The 18,197-nt window shown below is 33.9% G+C and overlaps 1 long non-coding RNA gene across 1 annotated transcript; it reads right to left on the bottom strand.

The window, feature by feature from the left end:
* Window positions 1-599: 599 nt before the first annotated feature.
* Window positions 600-11,387, bottom strand: LOC148679822 (uncharacterized). Its single transcript, XR_015945480.1, has 2 exons — window positions 11,267-11,387; window positions 600-705 (listed from the first exon to the last, which is right to left on the bottom strand). It is a non-coding gene; the product is annotated as an uncharacterized LOC148679822 (long non-coding RNA).
* Window positions 11,388-18,197: the final 6,810 nt, after the last annotated feature.

Raw genomic sequence — 18,197 nt, 5'->3', positions numbered from 1 at the left:
ACACATATATATATAAAACATAGGATTGGCCATATAGGATTGGCTAAAGACCTCAAGTGGCGATATACTGTATGTCAGTGCACTTAACCAATAGTCTATTGTCACCTACAAAGTAATAATTTGATTTACAAAACTTAATCATGAGTACCACTTGTTTGTTGTTATCCGACTTCTCTGTGGCTTTCACTGGCTAAAAAGCTAAATTTCCATGACTTATAATAAGCAATGAGCAGACAAAAAAAGCTAAATATATCTTTATGCGCATGTTTACACTAGCATTTAAATAATTCAGTCGGCTAGTTAATATTTTAAATTAGCCTATAACATTAAAACAACATTGATTAATATTTTAAATAATTATTCAATTACACAAATCTAAGACGTTATATACATGCTTAAATACCAGTTTCAGAGATGAAAAATTTCAAAACATAGGGTTAAACCTAACCCTAAATTAAAACACTGGCTCATTCTGAAATGAAATATACATTTCTGAAGATCGCAAATTTTGTAGCCAGAAGGGCGTATGGCTGCATTTCATTTTTAATCCATCGTGTGGATGGCTTTCCTGCTGTTACCAGTTTGTCCAGTTAGCTCACCATGTATAATGGGGGACTTGAAGTGCAGAGAGGAGTTGACCACGACGACAGGATTCGAGTCCGGCAAAGAACAGTTCAGGAAATTAGGTAAGACAAACATAAAGACCTAAAAAAAAAACCAAACAAACAGGTAAATAACAGGGTGAGAATGTGGTAAAATCTGGAATGTGGTAAAAATATGACAAGTGCTTTTCTTTTTCTGGATTGCTTTTTAAAACTGGGTTGTGTTTAGGAAAGTGGGTGGGCGGGTCAATCTGTACTTTTGAAAAGACTATTGGTTAGATTTAGGCAAAGAGGAAGGTGAGTCAGTCGATCGGTCAGTCAGTCAGTCAAACACTCAGTCGACAGCAGCCTCGGCTGGATTTATGTGAGAACAGCAGGCATGAATGGCACTCGAGAGAGAAATTTGAGATCTCAAAAAGCAGACACAGCGGTCTCTGGTGCATTGTATTTAAATGTATTTAGCAGTACGTGTTCAGAATGAGCCAGGGTTGCTAATTTAACAGTAATTATCCCACAGCTTAATTTGCTAAATATTTTCAAATTTGTGCCACTTAATATAGACTATACTAAGAAAAAAATCATTATAATGCAATAGAAAAATTAACACAAAAATTGCCTTTTTTATAAATAGAAAGTAAACTTTTTAAAAAGAAAGATAGTGTGTGTATGTGTGTGTTAGGAATGGGTTGGAGCATCTTCAAAACTTATGAGGCTGGACTCCTGCTGTCCCGTAGGGTTTTGTGTGGTGCTAGGTGCTGGTGGTGATGTTTAGCTCTAATGATTCGCTATAATAAGACTCATTTGTTTGTGAATCAGAGTAAGCTGTAAAGATTTGACTCACTTAAACATGTTTATAAAGTATTGTTTGAGAATCAGACTACTCATACTGTGTTTTTGTTTTCATGTGTGGCACTTGTGGACAACCAAACAGAAAGATGCATTTTTTTTTCATCACAGTTTCATCACATAATAAAAATGCAGTTAAGATATTAAATATAATCAGAAACATGTTTTACCCATACCCTGTTAATGTTAAAAATAATAATTCTTTGTTACTTTTAATTTTGTTAATTTTACAATACAACTCATTTACGTTCTTCAAGAGCATAAATGTCAGTGCTGGCATGTTTGATTTAGTGTGTATGCTGTGGATTGCTTGCTTGTGTGTTTAATATCTTCTCCCTGTGTGCTCATCCATCATCCGTCACCTCTACTCTCCCACAGCGCTGGGCCACACGACTCCTGCACTTTTATTGACATATCATTAAAGAATTAATTCCACCGAGAAGACCGTGTACTCTTCAATTTGAGATGTGTTAAGTTTGACATGGGTGTAATTGGACAGCAATTAATGAATTGCTTAAATGAATCTTGTCAAGGTGCCATCACCTTCATCAAGACTATAAAATATGGAATCATTACCATGCATAAGAACGCATTTGTGCAATTTAAACCCTAAAACAAGTTCAGCACAAGCTTGGTAAAACCTTTTCAGTCACACTTTATAATAATGTACAATTCACGCTATTAACAAACCCGACATTTAGCTCAAAGAACTAATTACTGCTTATTAAAAGTTAGTAAGACAGAAGTTTAGGTATTGGGATGTAGAATAATTCTTTATAAATTGCAAATACACAAGTAATATCTTAATAATAGGCAGGTAATAAGCAAGTAGAAAATGGTGTAAATGGTTACCTATCAGGATATCAACATCAACATCACAATGTGTGCATCTGCAAGTCACATCGCAGGATATGCAATGTTGAGTTTGTATTAAAATGTATAGTTTGCATGTGCTTTTGAGGTCTGTGATGAATTCAGGCATAAAAAAATTTTACCATTGAATTGTTTTTATTATTAATATACTGTGCATGAATGCTGATAAACTCATAAAATGATAAAATCCTGTATATATCAATTGTATATTTTTCTTCATTGTACTTTTCTATACTTGTGGATTGTTTATTAGATTTTATGCAGCTGCTCTTCCCTTCAGAATCAGCCTGATTAATGCAAAATGATAAATTATTTTCAAAAAGAGATATTCAAGCCATCAGATGAAATTGTATTCATATTGCAATATATTTTGCATAATATTATGCCATAATGCATAACGCCAATATTGTGCAGCCCTAGTTACTTAAACTAAATTATTACCAAATTTTCTTACATTAAGTATTAGTTTGGTCACACTTTATTTTAATGTACAATTAACAAACCATTAACGAAGTCTTTTATCTCAATTAACTACTTTTTAGCTACTTATTAATAGTTAGGGAGATAGTAGTTTGGTTTAATAAGTAGGATTAGGGATGTAGGATAAGATCATACTCCATAAGTACTAAAAAACAGTTTATATATTAATAGTGGATGAGACTGCATGCAATGCTTTTATTGTGTAGACCTAATCCTTTTTTATTTCATAACAAGAACAATAGCATACAAAAAAAATAAACACAATGCTTACAGTAGTTTTTCTCATCAAAGGAACAAATCAGTAGAGAACAAAAAAACAATAACAAAAAAATTACAGGGGATATATAAATGTTTTAAAATTTAATTAAAAAATTATCCCTACATCTTTGTATTTTTAATGTCTTTTAGGGTTTCAATATAATGCTTAACATCAATTTTAGACTAATAAATAAAATAAAAAAATTAAAAAAATAATAAAATAAATAAAATGCTTATCATTGGACCATTTCTGTTTGTGTACATGCTACTTCCCATATATTCATTAAATTAATAAACAAATTTTGCTCCAAAGTTTTGTTATTATTATTGTATATCAACAAATATTTTTACAAGATGATTTTTTTTTTATTTTGTAAGTTTAAATATAAGATATTCAACATCAAACCAAAACATTTGGGTATATGTGCATTCAAAAAACAGGTGTTTTATTGATTCCTCCTCTAATTCACAAAAAGTGCTTGCAGATTCCATGTCTATAAAAAGATTTTAACAACTTATTTCACTGGATAAATGAAACAAATTAGTTTATATGTCACTTATTAAACTTTAATGGTGAGACACTACTTACCAGGTAAGTTTCAAACTTTTTTTTCCACTCAATCTGCTCAAATAAGGAATTCCAAAAAGGTTTGCATTTAGGCAACAATGTGGTTCTGCATAACTTTTTAAGGTAACAGTTATTAAATTTATTGTCTATAATTTTCACACCATTGATGCTTAACTGATTAGTATGTAAAAGATTTGATTTAGAGGATAAATTACCGGATACGAGCTGAATAAGTCCATTAGGAATACTATTGTAAATTCTTTAGGAGTTATGAGGATCTTGTAATAATTGAGAAATTCACAAAAATTTAAGTTATCCATTACTTTTGAATAACGTGTCAGCTATATAACATCATTATTATCCCAATTTCTATAAACTAAGGATTTATTTTAAAGGTTATACATTTGTTGTTTGCATATTACTGATTTATGTGGAGAAATTATGCTTATAAATAAGCACCCATAGTAAGCATACCTGTTTATGAAAAGTGGAAAGTTTTATCTGCACTTTGTTAATATCAAACTTACACCTTAAAATGTGTAGACCTAACCCCACCCCTAAACTTACCCCTCACAGTGACATCACTAGGTCTATTGAGTGCATGTGACTGAGACTGCATGTCTAGGATTGCATGTGTAGGTCTGCAGCCAGACACTATTGGGAATTTGTACTTAAACTAAAGTGTTACCATTAACTTTTATTATAGTTCCAGTACTCTAAGCAGAGAACTTAAAAACAAAGCATGAAAAGAGAGTGGAAAAAGATGCAAGAAGTGGTCTTCAATTACTAAAAAGTAAGTGGAACTCGAGTAAACATTTTTTTTTATACTGCACAATATACTGAGCGGCTTTGAAGGCTCTCATTAGACCAGCCATATGAAATTAAACACAGATGGCACACAGTATGTTGTGGTTCCCCACTGTGGGTCAATAAAGGAGGCGAGGCAGTGTTACGAACAGCAGTCGCTTGACATATAAAACTGACGCAATGAGAGCGGGGATGTGTGTGCATGTGGGAGGTTGTCCGTCAGGGCTAATGAGAGTTAAACCCGTGTTTAACACAGACTCTTTACGCTTGGGTGATGAAGCTTCTGCTCGAACTGGGTGGTGAAGGCAGCAAAATGCCAACTCGTTTCAATGAAGCCCGAAGGAGTTTAGGAGTACTGCCTGCCTGTCCTTGCCAAATTGCCAGTCACATATCAGTACAATAGGGCTGCACAATATATCAAAATTATTAATAATAATAATAGTAATTCCTTACATTTATATAGCGCTTTTCTGGGCACTCAAAGCGCTTTACACAATGGGGGGGAATCTCCTCATCCACCACCAGTGTGCAGCATCCACCTGGATGACGCGACGGCAGCCATTTTGCGCCAGACCGCACACCACACACCAGCTGATTGATGGAGAGGAGACATAGACGAAGCCAATTGGAATATGGGGATGGTTAGGAGGCCATGATGGACAGAGGCCAGTGGGCAGATTTGGCCTGTATGCCGGGGTTAAACCCCTACTTTTTTCAAAGGACAACCTGGGATTTTTAACGACCACTGAGAGTCGGGACCTCGGTTTAACATCTCATCCGAAAGATTATTTAAATATTCAGCCTGATCTCATGAAGAAAACGTAACTATTTTACGTTTTGTCAGTTTAGTGCTAATTAGTGTGAGTTTAGTCATACGAAAAGGCCCAATTTTAAAAAGAGGCGTTGCACCCAACCCCACCCCTAAACCTAAAGGTCATTGGGGGATGAGCAAATCGTACTAAATTGTTCGAATGACTTCTTATGATTTCATTTGAATTAGCCACTAAATCAAAAAGTTATGAATTGCTGTGAGATAGGGCTGAAATATTACAAATGAGCATACACATATACTTTTGCTGTCCTGATTTCTCTTGATGTTCTTGGGTTGATAAAACTACACCAGAAGAGCAAAGCGGTGGTGATATTTTTGTTTGTATATATTTTTTATATGTCTGATTTGTTTTATGCAACAGAAAAATACCACTGTTCACTTTCAGTAATAACTTTCTTTTTGTTAAGATATTGTTTGGTTAGATATATACATACATACACACACACACACACACACACATATATATATATATATATATATATATATATATATATATATATATATATATATATATATATATATATATATATATATATATATACACATATATGAAACATTTTTAAATAGAGCTATTCAAATCACCTGATAAATCTATATTCATATCACAACATATACCAGCAAAACAAAATATCAAAATGTCAGAAATGTGAAGCCCTACATGAAGCCTTTTATGGCATCATTCAGTCATTCGACATTTAATAATGACACCGAAGGAAATATATGTGTGGATTTGGGAGGTTGTCAATCAAGGCTAATGGGAGTTAAACCCATGTTAAACACTGGCTCTTTACACTTTTTTTATTGAAGCTTATGCTCAAACAGGGTGAAGGTATCAGTAATATGCCAGCTTGTTTCAACGAAACCCAAGAAAGATTGGCAAGGACAGGCAGACAATACTCTGGGATTGACAGTCACATATCAGAACGGCACAATGTCAGGCTTGTTTTTTTGGACGTTCGGTTAAGGCGCACTAATGAAACCCGTAAGACTCACATATCAAAGGAATTAAAATGGATAAAGCACCCTTGCTAGAATTCTTTTGTAGATGAAATTCATTTGAAAAAGGCAGAGAAAAATCAATGAATACCAAACAGTTTCAGTGGAGCATTTCTGCCAGAACAGTTCAAATGTTTCATAAAAAATTAACACTTTTATTAAAATTGATCAAAACTCGCAGTTAGAACTTGTTACAAAGAATTAATGTCAAATAAATGTTACTCTTCTGAACTTCTATTCCTCCGAAAAGCCTTAAATAAAAGTCTTGTGGTTTCCACATAAATGTTAAGTGGTGAAACTGTTTTTAAAATTGACATTAATGATAATAAACAATACTTAAGCACCAAATCCAAAAATTAAAATGGTTAATAAAAAAATCTGCTTTTTCTTCACAGAAATAAATAATAGTTAAATATATTAAAATAGAAAACAGTAGTTTTAAATAGTAATATTTCACAATATTTAACTTTTTATTGTATTTTAACATCACAAGTAGGCCTGCACAAAATATCATATGAGCATCAATATCGAAATTGTCACATCAAAAGATCGTCAATGTTTAGTTTGAATCATAGTTGAACAGGAGCTTCAGAACTAGGGGTGAATCACAGATCAACCGATAACAATCCACGGTTTGGAACACACGTGGACAGCAAATTAACACTTTTTTTACTTGTAGATTAATCTTAAATTTGTAATGATCACAGAGAGATCATCTATCGCATCATTCAAATTATGAATGAAATTCAAATTATGAACAAATTATGAATGATGGTGATTTTCATCTGTTTATTAATCCTTTGAATCGCTGCATTCAAATCTGAAAACGCAAAAATCCAGAAAGTAATTCAGTCTTTAGTCTTTTGAGTTATGAAGTTACAAACAGTCAAATAACACAGTGGTACAGGGATAACAGTTTATAGTTTAGATAAAACCACTGATGTTTATGGTAAAGACTAAAAACACCAACATATGCATTTTAACAACGCTCAAAACTGAAAGTTGTAGGCAGCAATTACATTATTTAACCAATAGGTGGCCATCAAAAATATGCCACTGAATCATTCTTCAAAATTGAAATATCCAGCACTGAAACATGAAGTTTTATGAGTGAATAACTGAATCATTTATTAATAATGAGACTTAAAAAAATATATGGGTTGAACAAATTGTTAAAATTGATACATTTAGCGTCATCAGCAACAGTAGTGGTAACAGTGAAAAATTCATAGTACTGAATATTTCACAAATTATTTTTTGATTTAGCTGACTATTTCTTTATTTTATTCATTCATTCATTCATTTTCTTGTCGGCTTATTCCCTTTATTAATCCGGGGTCACCACAGCGGAATGAACCACCAACTTATCCAGCAAGTTTTTACGCAGCGGATGCCCTTTCAGCCGCAACCCATCTCTGGGACTCATCCACACACACATTCACACACACACACTCATACACTACGGACAATTTAGCCTACCCAATTCACCAGTACTGCATGTCTTTGGACTGTGGGGGAAACCGGAGCACCCGGAGGAAATCCACGCAAAGGCAGGGAGAACATGCAAACTCCACACAGAAACGCCAACTGAGCCGAGGTTCGAACCAGCAACCTTCTTGCTGTGAGGCGACAGCACTACCTACTGTGCCACTGCCTCGCCCTATTTCTTTGTTTTAATCTAAATAAAATTACAGCTTCTAAGTTCTGTTTGTTAAAACCAAAAGTTTCTTGTAGTACTGTTTTTGTAATAAATGGAAAGCAAATCACATTTGTCTCTGCCCCTTTTTTACTGATTTAAAAAATAGTCCGATCGATGACTAAAAAACCATTATGTGATCCGAACCTTGAGATCTGTGATGTTACACCACAGAACACATGTCGTTTGTAGAGTCACTGCTAGGTTTAACTATAATAAGAGTAGTTTATCATTTGCATTTGTTTTAAGGCATGAGAATGAGTGTTTCAAGAGGGTTTAGAATATTTGGTCACAAAAAAATTATGATGTTTGGACGTGTAACAAAGATTAAATTTATTTAATTATTTATACAGAATTTCGAATTTTCTTTTATTTAGAGTTTTTGTATCGTTTCTAGTCTAAATATCAACATTTCAAAGTGAAAAACGAGATTATTTTACTTACCACATTAGCAAATAATGTAGGTTGTTTAAAAAAAAACACACAAGAAATTTGGAGTATTTCAGATTATTTTTACATGATCTAAGAGTTTTTTAAATGTTTGGACTAGAAACAAGACAATGCATTTTTTGCCTTGTGATTATTCAAATTTTGTACGTAATTACTGTTAAATACTGTTTAAAACTATTTATAATCGCAATATTTCAGCTGATTCGAATATTATCACTCGATTGAATGGGTATTATCAGTGGTTATCAGCTGATAGACAGGGGCCAGTAGGGGTCTTCTGCCCCTACTGGTAGACTCAGAAGGCTGTTATCATTCATCCTAATGGTAAAACAGCTTTATACAGCTGCGGCCGGAAGTTAACAAGAATTATTTTTATTATTTATTAAATTTCCAATTAATTGTATTTTATTAACGTCTACCCCCAGCCATGTGGATAGATGATAACAGCCTTCTGAGCCTATCATCTATCCCGTATCTATCAGCTGATAACCACTGATAATGCCCATTCAATCGAGTGACAACATGGGTGAATATTTATCGCAGAAAAATATATCATGCAGCCCTAATCACAAGCATATAAAAGAAATCTTACCAATCTCAAACTTTTGAACCATATATTTTCTCAGTTATGCGTTTTCCTCAATTATTTATATAGCTATGTACTGTAAATAAACTATGTTTATGTTTACTACTATTTAATGATGAAAACCTTTATCAATAAGTCAGGCACTCTTATGTTGTGATAACTCATTAATGCATTCCTCATGCTAAAAAAGCTGAAAAGCTGCAATGTTTTCTTTATGCGAAAGTAATAGGCAAATAAACAAGCACAACATGATTTCTGCATGTAGTTTAAACATAAACAAGAATAAATAAATGCATGAATGTTAAAAACAAACTTATATTATGGTCATTTTGAATATTTTGTATTTTTTATCATATTCTTAGCTAAACCTGCAAATAAATGGTCTTCTGCTTCCACACTTTATAACTACTACATCACCTTTTTAACACCCTATTCAGTTTACAATTTTATTACTCCACCATCTTCTTAGACGCAATTACTGTTTTTCAATATTGGCAACACTGGCAATGTATCATGAAAACAATATGACAAATAGCTCGACAATAAATATTGATAGCCCTGGCCAGAATGCTGCTTGCCAAAGGCTTCATTAAAGAGGTGCAGTGATAAATAAAGTGAACATGAAAAGCAACTGAGTATGCACAAACCGATAAAGAGTAATGCTACCCAAATTATTTTTAAGAGACACGATTACAAAAAAATAAACTTACTGGCTTTTGAGAAGTTGATTAAGAGGTTGCCACATCAGATATGAGCTTTTCTTCAATATATAAACAAATATATTTGATTTACCAAAGTCACACAAGTGCCAATTTCACACGTCACATTCATAATGGAGAGACGTCACATCCATAACCAAGCTTTTACCTCATAAATCTCTCAAATAAAATGAAATCAATCATTTTTGTTCTATAGAGGGCCAACTCTTAATACTTTTGATTATCCTTATTTCTTTTGGGTTGAGCAGTTTAATTCACAGAATTGCTGCAAAGTATGTTGTATACTGTAGACTCGCTAACTTTTTTGGTCACATCTATAACACATGCTTATTTACCTCAATAAACAAACAAATATTTACATATTGATATTTTTTTTTGGATCTCATAACTCTGTGGTTAGCTGTTTTGGAAAATATAAACAATATGATGTTAACATATTTTTTCTCTGTGAATTTATGTTGCAAATGTATACTGCAAATATCACATCCATAACACTGGAATTGCTCAGAACTCTAACTACAGGCACTTTTATGTCCTTGGATCATGTATCCAACAATTTATAATTTTCTTCAAATTCCTCTGTCAAACTAATAATAAAACCTACTTTGAAAAATTTGACTACTTTTCCATTATATATTTTTTCATATTATTAAACCTCATTTTAGGTGTAAAAATCACTGTTTTCACCTTGTCGCTCACCCAGAGTTTTAAACTTTAACAAAAAAAAAAAAAAACATTTTAAATTATTATCATCTGGTAACTATTAATGTATCTTAATTAGGCACTAGTGAAATAATTTAAATATTTTATAGTTAATAATGTGAGACTATTATCAATCTTATTTTTATACAAAATATAGCTGTCGCACAGTCATTCCCACCACAACACTGTAATGTCGCTTTAAAAAGTTTGTGTGAAAGATTATTTAGGTTGTTTTTATGAAAATGAATAGTGACATCAGAGCACAAGTTCAAGATGGAGGGAATTTCAATTTTCATTAACAACAAATGAAAATAAATTAAGGTAATTATGGCTTGATAAGGTAATATTTTTATTTTTATTATACTTCAAAGGTGTTTTTAAAAACCCAACAAAATTAAGGTGAATATTTTGTATATGAAATGCTAGTAACAATTAAAAGCTTATTAGTGAAGCTATCTTTAATGTTTTTCACAATAAACTATAAAAAAGTCATATCCACCACGCTGCCACCTCAGTAATTGTCACCTAGTTTTAATTTACACCAAATACTTACCAGTAACTAAGTAGAATGCTGTACATAGTTAGCAATAACAATTTCAATAACAAAATAACATACATTTCGATGTAAATTTATACATTAAAACCCCCATTACAGAGAATACAGATGCAATTGTCATGAAAATATTACTGTCTAACGCACTTTTGCTCTCGTTACTAATGCTTATTAATGCCAATTAGTCAAAAACATTCTACCAAAACATATTCTATCCGTCCAAGGCAAGTTATTAGCAAGTTATTCCAAACCCACATTACTTTCATAATCAGTGAAGGCAAATTAATCTCTCACTTACTTTGTTTCACTAATTTGCTGTTTATGAGGAGGTGAAATCCGGTGAAAACTTGAGCGCGCGAAGTCTAGTCAGACAAACATCTCACAGGACTCGCGCCATTAAACAAACCATGACGATCATCAGCGGTGACTAATTTAAACGCATTTGATTGGCTACCGCGTTTCTAAACTCAACAGAAATGTGCCTGATTGGCATATCAGGTAAATCGTTGCAGCAATGCAGTTTAACTAAATGAGAGAGTCTTTATTAATTTTCATAATTAACTTTATCGAGACAACCGAGTCTAATAGTTTATTTAAATTGTACTGGTACATTTTAGCGTTTTTTTCTTGAATTTGTGGGTCAGTTTTGGTTAATTTTGGTGACATTTAGGTGGTGATAATTTTAGAAAGGGCACACAACACTGCAAGAGAAAGTTTCATAACACTTTAAAAGCAAAGAAACAACAGAATTAAGAATAAAATGTCACTGATACCCTGGACACAAAGGTGATCTGTGGGTCTGTTCATGAAAAAGGCTTTTCTGATTAAAATGTCAGTCACTTAACAGCCTCAGTGCTTTTAGTTCTTCTTAACTCAACCGTACACACTTACACTGCCCGATTTACACATAAATATTTCATAAATACCAGCGGCTCAAAGATATTGTGTTTGTGCTATCTCCCATAATGCATAGCAGGGCATTCAAGTTGAGCGGTTATAGTTGGTGCTATGTAATAATTCATTCGGTTTACAGTTTACTGTATCTTCAAGTTTCTGTCTTTGACTTTCAAGCCTGACCCACTTGCATATTTGAACAGTTGCAAAATTGCGCAGTAAATCAAACTATATTGTAAAAGGCACAATGTCATCTGTCAAAAATGAGCATTCTGCCTGCAGTCATGCGCTTTTTATGAAAGCATATATGAAAGAGAGGTCATGAAAAAAAACCTCCAGCGCTGTCGTATTGGCCAGGGACAGTTTGATTACACAAGCAGCCACATATCAAGCCTGAAACCTGCTGTTTGTCAGTGTTGTTGCCCACAGAGCAGGGCTGAACCGGGCCTCCTCGCTGGCAGCCTGAGGCACAGGGATGCACAGATTCCCAGCGCAACCCACAGCGCAAAGACAAGGACTCAGAGGAGACTTTAGAAAGGAGATATACAAAGAGCAGGGTCAAAGGAGAAAAAGCAGATTCTGGGCCCTATTATTTTGTACTTTGATTCCGTGCTCACCCACTATCATCTCATTTGTATTCGTAGGTATTTATGTTTATATGCATGTCTATATTTCTGGATATACGGCAATGCACAATACTGCATTTATCAAAAGTTTGAGTCCAGTAATATTAAAACTTTTACACATTAAAGATTGTTTTTTATAAATAAAAACGCATACATAAAATAACAGTTTAACTGTTTGCACAACTGGCACAACATGAATAATAATGATGAAAATAACTTTTTAATAAATATAAAATTTTAATAAATAAAATGTAATAAAATATAAACTAAAAAGACAAATAATAAATGGCATAACTGTTTGCACAACTGGCACAACATTAATAATAATAATAATAATAATAAAAATAATAATAACAGGTGTTTTTCAAGCTGCAAATTAAATTAGCACATTAAAATGGTTTCTGAATGCTTAAACGATACTTGGAGTATTGATGCTGAAAATTCAGTTTTGTAAAATTGCATTTTAAAATGTATCGTTAATATTTCTGTTTTACTGTGGTAAATGAAAGCAGCCTTAAATAACATGTATATGTTTTTCTAAACATAGAAAACCTATGCAAGTTAAGTACGTACTTTTGTAATCTTCATAATTTACACACAGTCATTTGCAATTACAAATTTGCCTCACAGCAAGAAGGTCGCTGGTTTGAGCCCTGGCTGGGTCAGTTGGCATTTCTGTGTGGAGTTTGCATGTTCTCCCCATGCTCGTGTGGCTTTCCACTGGGTGCTCCGGTTTCCCCCCACAGTCCAAAGACATGCAGTATAGGTGAATTCAACCAGGTAAATTGGCCGTGGTGTATGAATGCAAGTGTGTACATGGGTGTTTTCCAGTGCTGGGTTGTGGCATTAAGGACATCCGCTGCGTAAATCAAATGCGTGATAAGTCAGCGGTTCATTCCGCTGTGGCAACCCCTAATAAATAAAAGGACTAAGCCAAAAAAAAAAAAAATTAATGAATTAATTAATAATGCTCCATTGTAACTCAGCATAAATCATCCTATTAAAACATAAATAAGTTAGTTTTTACAAATAATTTGACAATATTTAAAATGCTTCAAAAACTTTGCTGACAAATAAGTAAAACTGGGTAGTTTGAGGACTAGTTATCAGCTGTTTCCTTATATTATAATTGTAACCACCGATCTGCACCCAACCCGGTCTGAGCTGGGATCCATAGTTATACCATTAATATAATAGTTGACCATTCTTTGTATGGGGTCGGTTGCTCTAACAAGGAGGCTAAAGACCATGGCCTCTAACGTCTGTCACTAGAGCACCTTTTAAGGTCAAAGGAGTGATGTTTACGTGCAAAGAACTTTGCTAGCTGGCCTCCATTACACTGTCCCGCATAAACCTTACTCCCATTCTGGAAGAGCCCCCAAGTATAACCCACTGGACCCAACCCAGTCTGAGCTGGGATCGAACTGGCTTTTCTTTGCATGGGAGCATGTTTTTTTGTTGATTCAGGGTGTCCGCGGGGTCTTACAAAAGTATTAAAAGTTGATAAATCAATGTAAAGAAATTTAGTAGTTTTATGAAATCAATAAAGTCCTGCTAGATTTGACATCGTGCAGCTTTGTTTACTGCAGTAACCAAGGCAATACCATTATTACTGCAGTTCTATAGGTGCCAACCTGCTGAATCAGCTAGATTCAATTGATTTTTATTCAGTATATGAATAATGTTTTAGTTTTGGATTAGTTTCTTACATTAATATTTTGTAAATATATTTTAAGTTGAAATCTCACCAGTGTTTCCGGTTGAAAAGTAGTTATAAGGTCTTAAAATGTGTGGAAAGAGTCTTAAAAAGGTCTTAAAAGGTTTTAAATTTCACTCTCTGATTCCTGTCTACACTCTGTTATTCAGATTCCTGGGGTCTAACAAATAGAAAGACAAATTTAATTAAACCAAACTGTAGCAATCGAAACCAGTACAATAAAACAACACAAAATGAATTTAAAACATTCAAGTATGATCCTTTATCAAAAGTACCATTAATGTTAAGGCATGGAAATGAATGTGTGCACTTTTAAAGAGACCACCTTTTCCACAATGCTTTTATTTAAGAATGCTATTATTTAGTATCTTTCTGTCAAGTTCTTATCTTCTTATTAAGATAATCAATGGCTTGAGTGAATAGAGAGCAGGAGGGTGTCTGACAGGCCAAAAGAAAGCAATAAGAGCATGAGCCTCAAGGCACACCACCGAAATCCAGAAAGGGAATAGTGTACTTTCATCTTCTTTAAACGTTCCTTTCAGATGCAAATAGGTGGGATTCAGATAGAGGTCAAAAGGTTCGGAGTATGCTTTGGAGGATTCATCCGATGAATAAAGAGATTATTTAAATTAACACAAAAATGGTAATGGCTGACAAAGAAAATTGGCCTTGAGTGTGTAATTAGAAATCTCTGCTGGACTCTGGAATAATTAATTTCATGTTACTTTAATTAGCACAACAACAGAGATCAAACACACGCACACTGTTAGAAAGGCTGGGTTCAACACAATCGATTTGTGTTGGAACAACATGAAGGAATTATGTTAACTAGTTTTTACTAATTTAAGAGGATTGAACATAAAACAATTGTGTTACCCTCGTAATGGCAAAAAACCAACAAAAAAATAAACAATAATCGTGATGTTTCAGGTTATTTTAAATAAATAGGTTGAACAAATTGGGTGTCATGGTGGCGCAGTGGGTAGCACGATTGCCTCACAGCAAGAAGGTCGCTGGTTCCAGTCTCAGCTGGGCCAGTTGGCATTTTTGTGTGGAGTTTGTATGTTCTCCCTGTGTTGGCGTGGGTTTCTTCTGGCTACTCTGGTTTCCCCCACAGTCTAAAGACGTGGTACAGGTGAATTGGGTAAGCTAAATTGGCTGTAGTGTATGTGTGTGAATGAAAATGTATGAGTGTTTCCCAATGATGGGTTGCAGCTGGAAGGGCATCCACTGCGTAAAACATGTGCTGAATAAGTTGGAGGTTCATTCCACTGTGGCGACCCCAGATTATTTAAGGGACTAAGCTGAAAAGAAAATGAAGGAATGAAGGAATGAATGGTCATGAAGGTTATCAGTTCACTGCGCTTTATCAAGTGTAACCACAGATACAGGGAGACTGGAGCATTTTAAAATCGTGAAGACGATTGCCCGTCTGTCTGTGTTTGCACTTGGTAAACATTGGTGAAGTATGATGAACTGATGACCTTCACGGCCAATCACAGTCATTTATGTTGAGCACTGGTGAATACTATGGCAAATCAGTGCTGTTTAGGAACGCGCTCAACAGTGTTTAAATGTTAGCAGGAAATTCACGTTTATTTTAAATTTCGGCATCGAAATTAAGTATCGTGACAAGTTTATTATAGTGAAAGAATCAGTTCATTTACTTGATGAATTAGCCTAAATTAGCTAACCCGTGCCATTTCCCTTTACTGAAAATGAGGTCTGATATCCCTTTGTTTGTGTCAACAATTAGCCACAGTGCATAACAAGTATGGTCACACTTTATTTTAAGGTACCCTTCTTACTATTAATATATTATTAACTAAGACTTTTAGCCTTATAGAGGGCCAAATCCCTGCCTATTAATATTTAGCAACATAACAGTTGGGTTTAGGTATTCGGTAAGATTAGGGATGTAAAACAAGACCTTACTTTTCTCATACTTTTTTTATAAACAGCCAGTATCATAATAATTAGCCATAGTTAATAGTTGGGAGAGGCGGCATGGTGGCTCATTGGTTAGCACTGCCGCCTCACAACAAGAAGGTCGTTGGTTTGAGTCCCGGCTGGGTCAGTTGGCATTTCTGTGTGAAGTTTGCATGTTCTCCCCGCGTTGGAGTGGGTTTCCTCCAGGTGCTTCGGTTTCCCCCACAGTCCAAAGACATGTGCTAGAGGTGAATTGAATACCCTGAATTGGCCGTAGTGTATGTGTGTGAATGGAAGAGTGTATGGGTGTTTCCCAGTACTGGGTTGCATCTAGATGGGCATCCGCTGCATAAAACATATGCTGGAATAGTTGGCGGTTCATTCCACTGATAAATCAGAGACTAAACCGAAGATAAATAAATAAAGGAATGAATAACAGTTTGAAATTGGTAATTAAATTGAAGCTCCAACAAAAGCATTCATTTTAGTAATATTAACGCCTACTTCATTTTCATTTGGCAACTATCTCTTTAAATGGTTTAATAAATAAGAAAACTATGATGCCTGGCAGATTGTGCTTACTGAATACGAAACATGAAACTGCATTACCTCCCCCTGTGTAAAGGAATGAATACACATCACACACATTTACAAGTTACAATTACGTTGAACTGCATGCTAATTCAGTCTATTGGAGTTGTATTTATGTATGTATTCCTATTATTCCGGCAAGCTTCACACTGATTCTTGGACACTGGTATACGTGACAGTGGGGCATTGGTATTATGTGACAGAAAAACAGAGTGAAACTTCTGAGTTATTCAGTGTGTCAGCACTCTTCCTTTGTTAATGGCTGAGCGTGACAGACTTTGGACAGATGAGGGCGAGATTTCAGCGAGAGCAATCCCTAAGTGCGACATCCACGACTACAGACGACTTGTTGATAGTGGGACGTCGCCATAATTTGACAGCAATTTAGTCACCAGAAAAGACATGTTAGACAAAATAAAAAAAAGTAAGGCCTGGCTCGTTATTGTGTCCGAGTTGTATTCCTTATGCTACTATTTTTAGATTTAAACATCTATTTATGATTACATTTAAGGATATCTCTCTTTTGAAATTGCCTAAAAAATATTTGTTAATTAACAGTTTCTTTAGATCTCCACTCTGTCGACTTTTGATGTTGAATATTCAACTCTACCATTTAACAAAGTGACATTGACTGACATTTTAGTAGTTTGAAATAATTAGAAGTATGAGAAATAATATATAGAGAAATAAGTCTGTAAAAAACAAAAAAAGTAATGGCAGTTAATTACCAGGCTTTTGTAGCACAATTTACAACACCAAACCAGACAATATACCACTTTAAACTGTTAAAAATGTTAATAAAAGTCACCTTTGCTAACATTTCTAGGTTGAAAGTTGTCAGAAGAAAGATCAAGTTCTCATAATGTGATCCAAAAGCATAAATTAATGTTTTTATGATCACATTTAAGGATGTCCCACGTTTTAAACTGCCTATTTATATGATTCTGATTCAAAGCAGCAAGCCTTTTATCTCATAAATCATGTCTCTAAAATTATATCAGTGGTGGAATAACTTGTATTTAGAACACATGCCAATATTTGGAATTCCAGTAGAAAAAAAAATATACAAGCATGCATTTATGCAATATTTAGAAATATATGTTGCAGTTGATTTATATTTTATTTGTGTAAAATCCAAATATGAACTTATATTTCATATAGCTGGAAGTCACAATATTTAGCCCACCTGCAAAATTATAATTCTTGAAAAAAATGTTTCCCAAGTGCTGTTTAACAGATTATATTAAACATTAAATAACTAATTTCTAAGTCTAAAATAAATAAGTAATAAATAAATTAGATAAATAAGATAAATAAGTCTTTCTTAGACTTTGCCATAATAACAGTAACAGCATATTTTCACAAAATATTAGCATCGAGTTTAAATTGCAATTTAAAAACTTAAGTTATGTTAATTAAAATATTATGTTAATTAGGCCAGTATAACAATGTTTTGTTCTATAGACAATTGA

Source organism: Danio rerio, chromosome 19 (genome assembly GCF_052040795.2).
Source record: "Danio rerio strain M-AB ecotype USA chromosome 19, GRCz13ab, whole genome shotgun sequence".
Lineage (NCBI taxonomy): Eukaryota > Metazoa > Chordata > Actinopteri > Cypriniformes > Danionidae > Danio > Danio rerio.
This window is presented reverse-complemented; position numbering and strand designations above follow the sequence as displayed.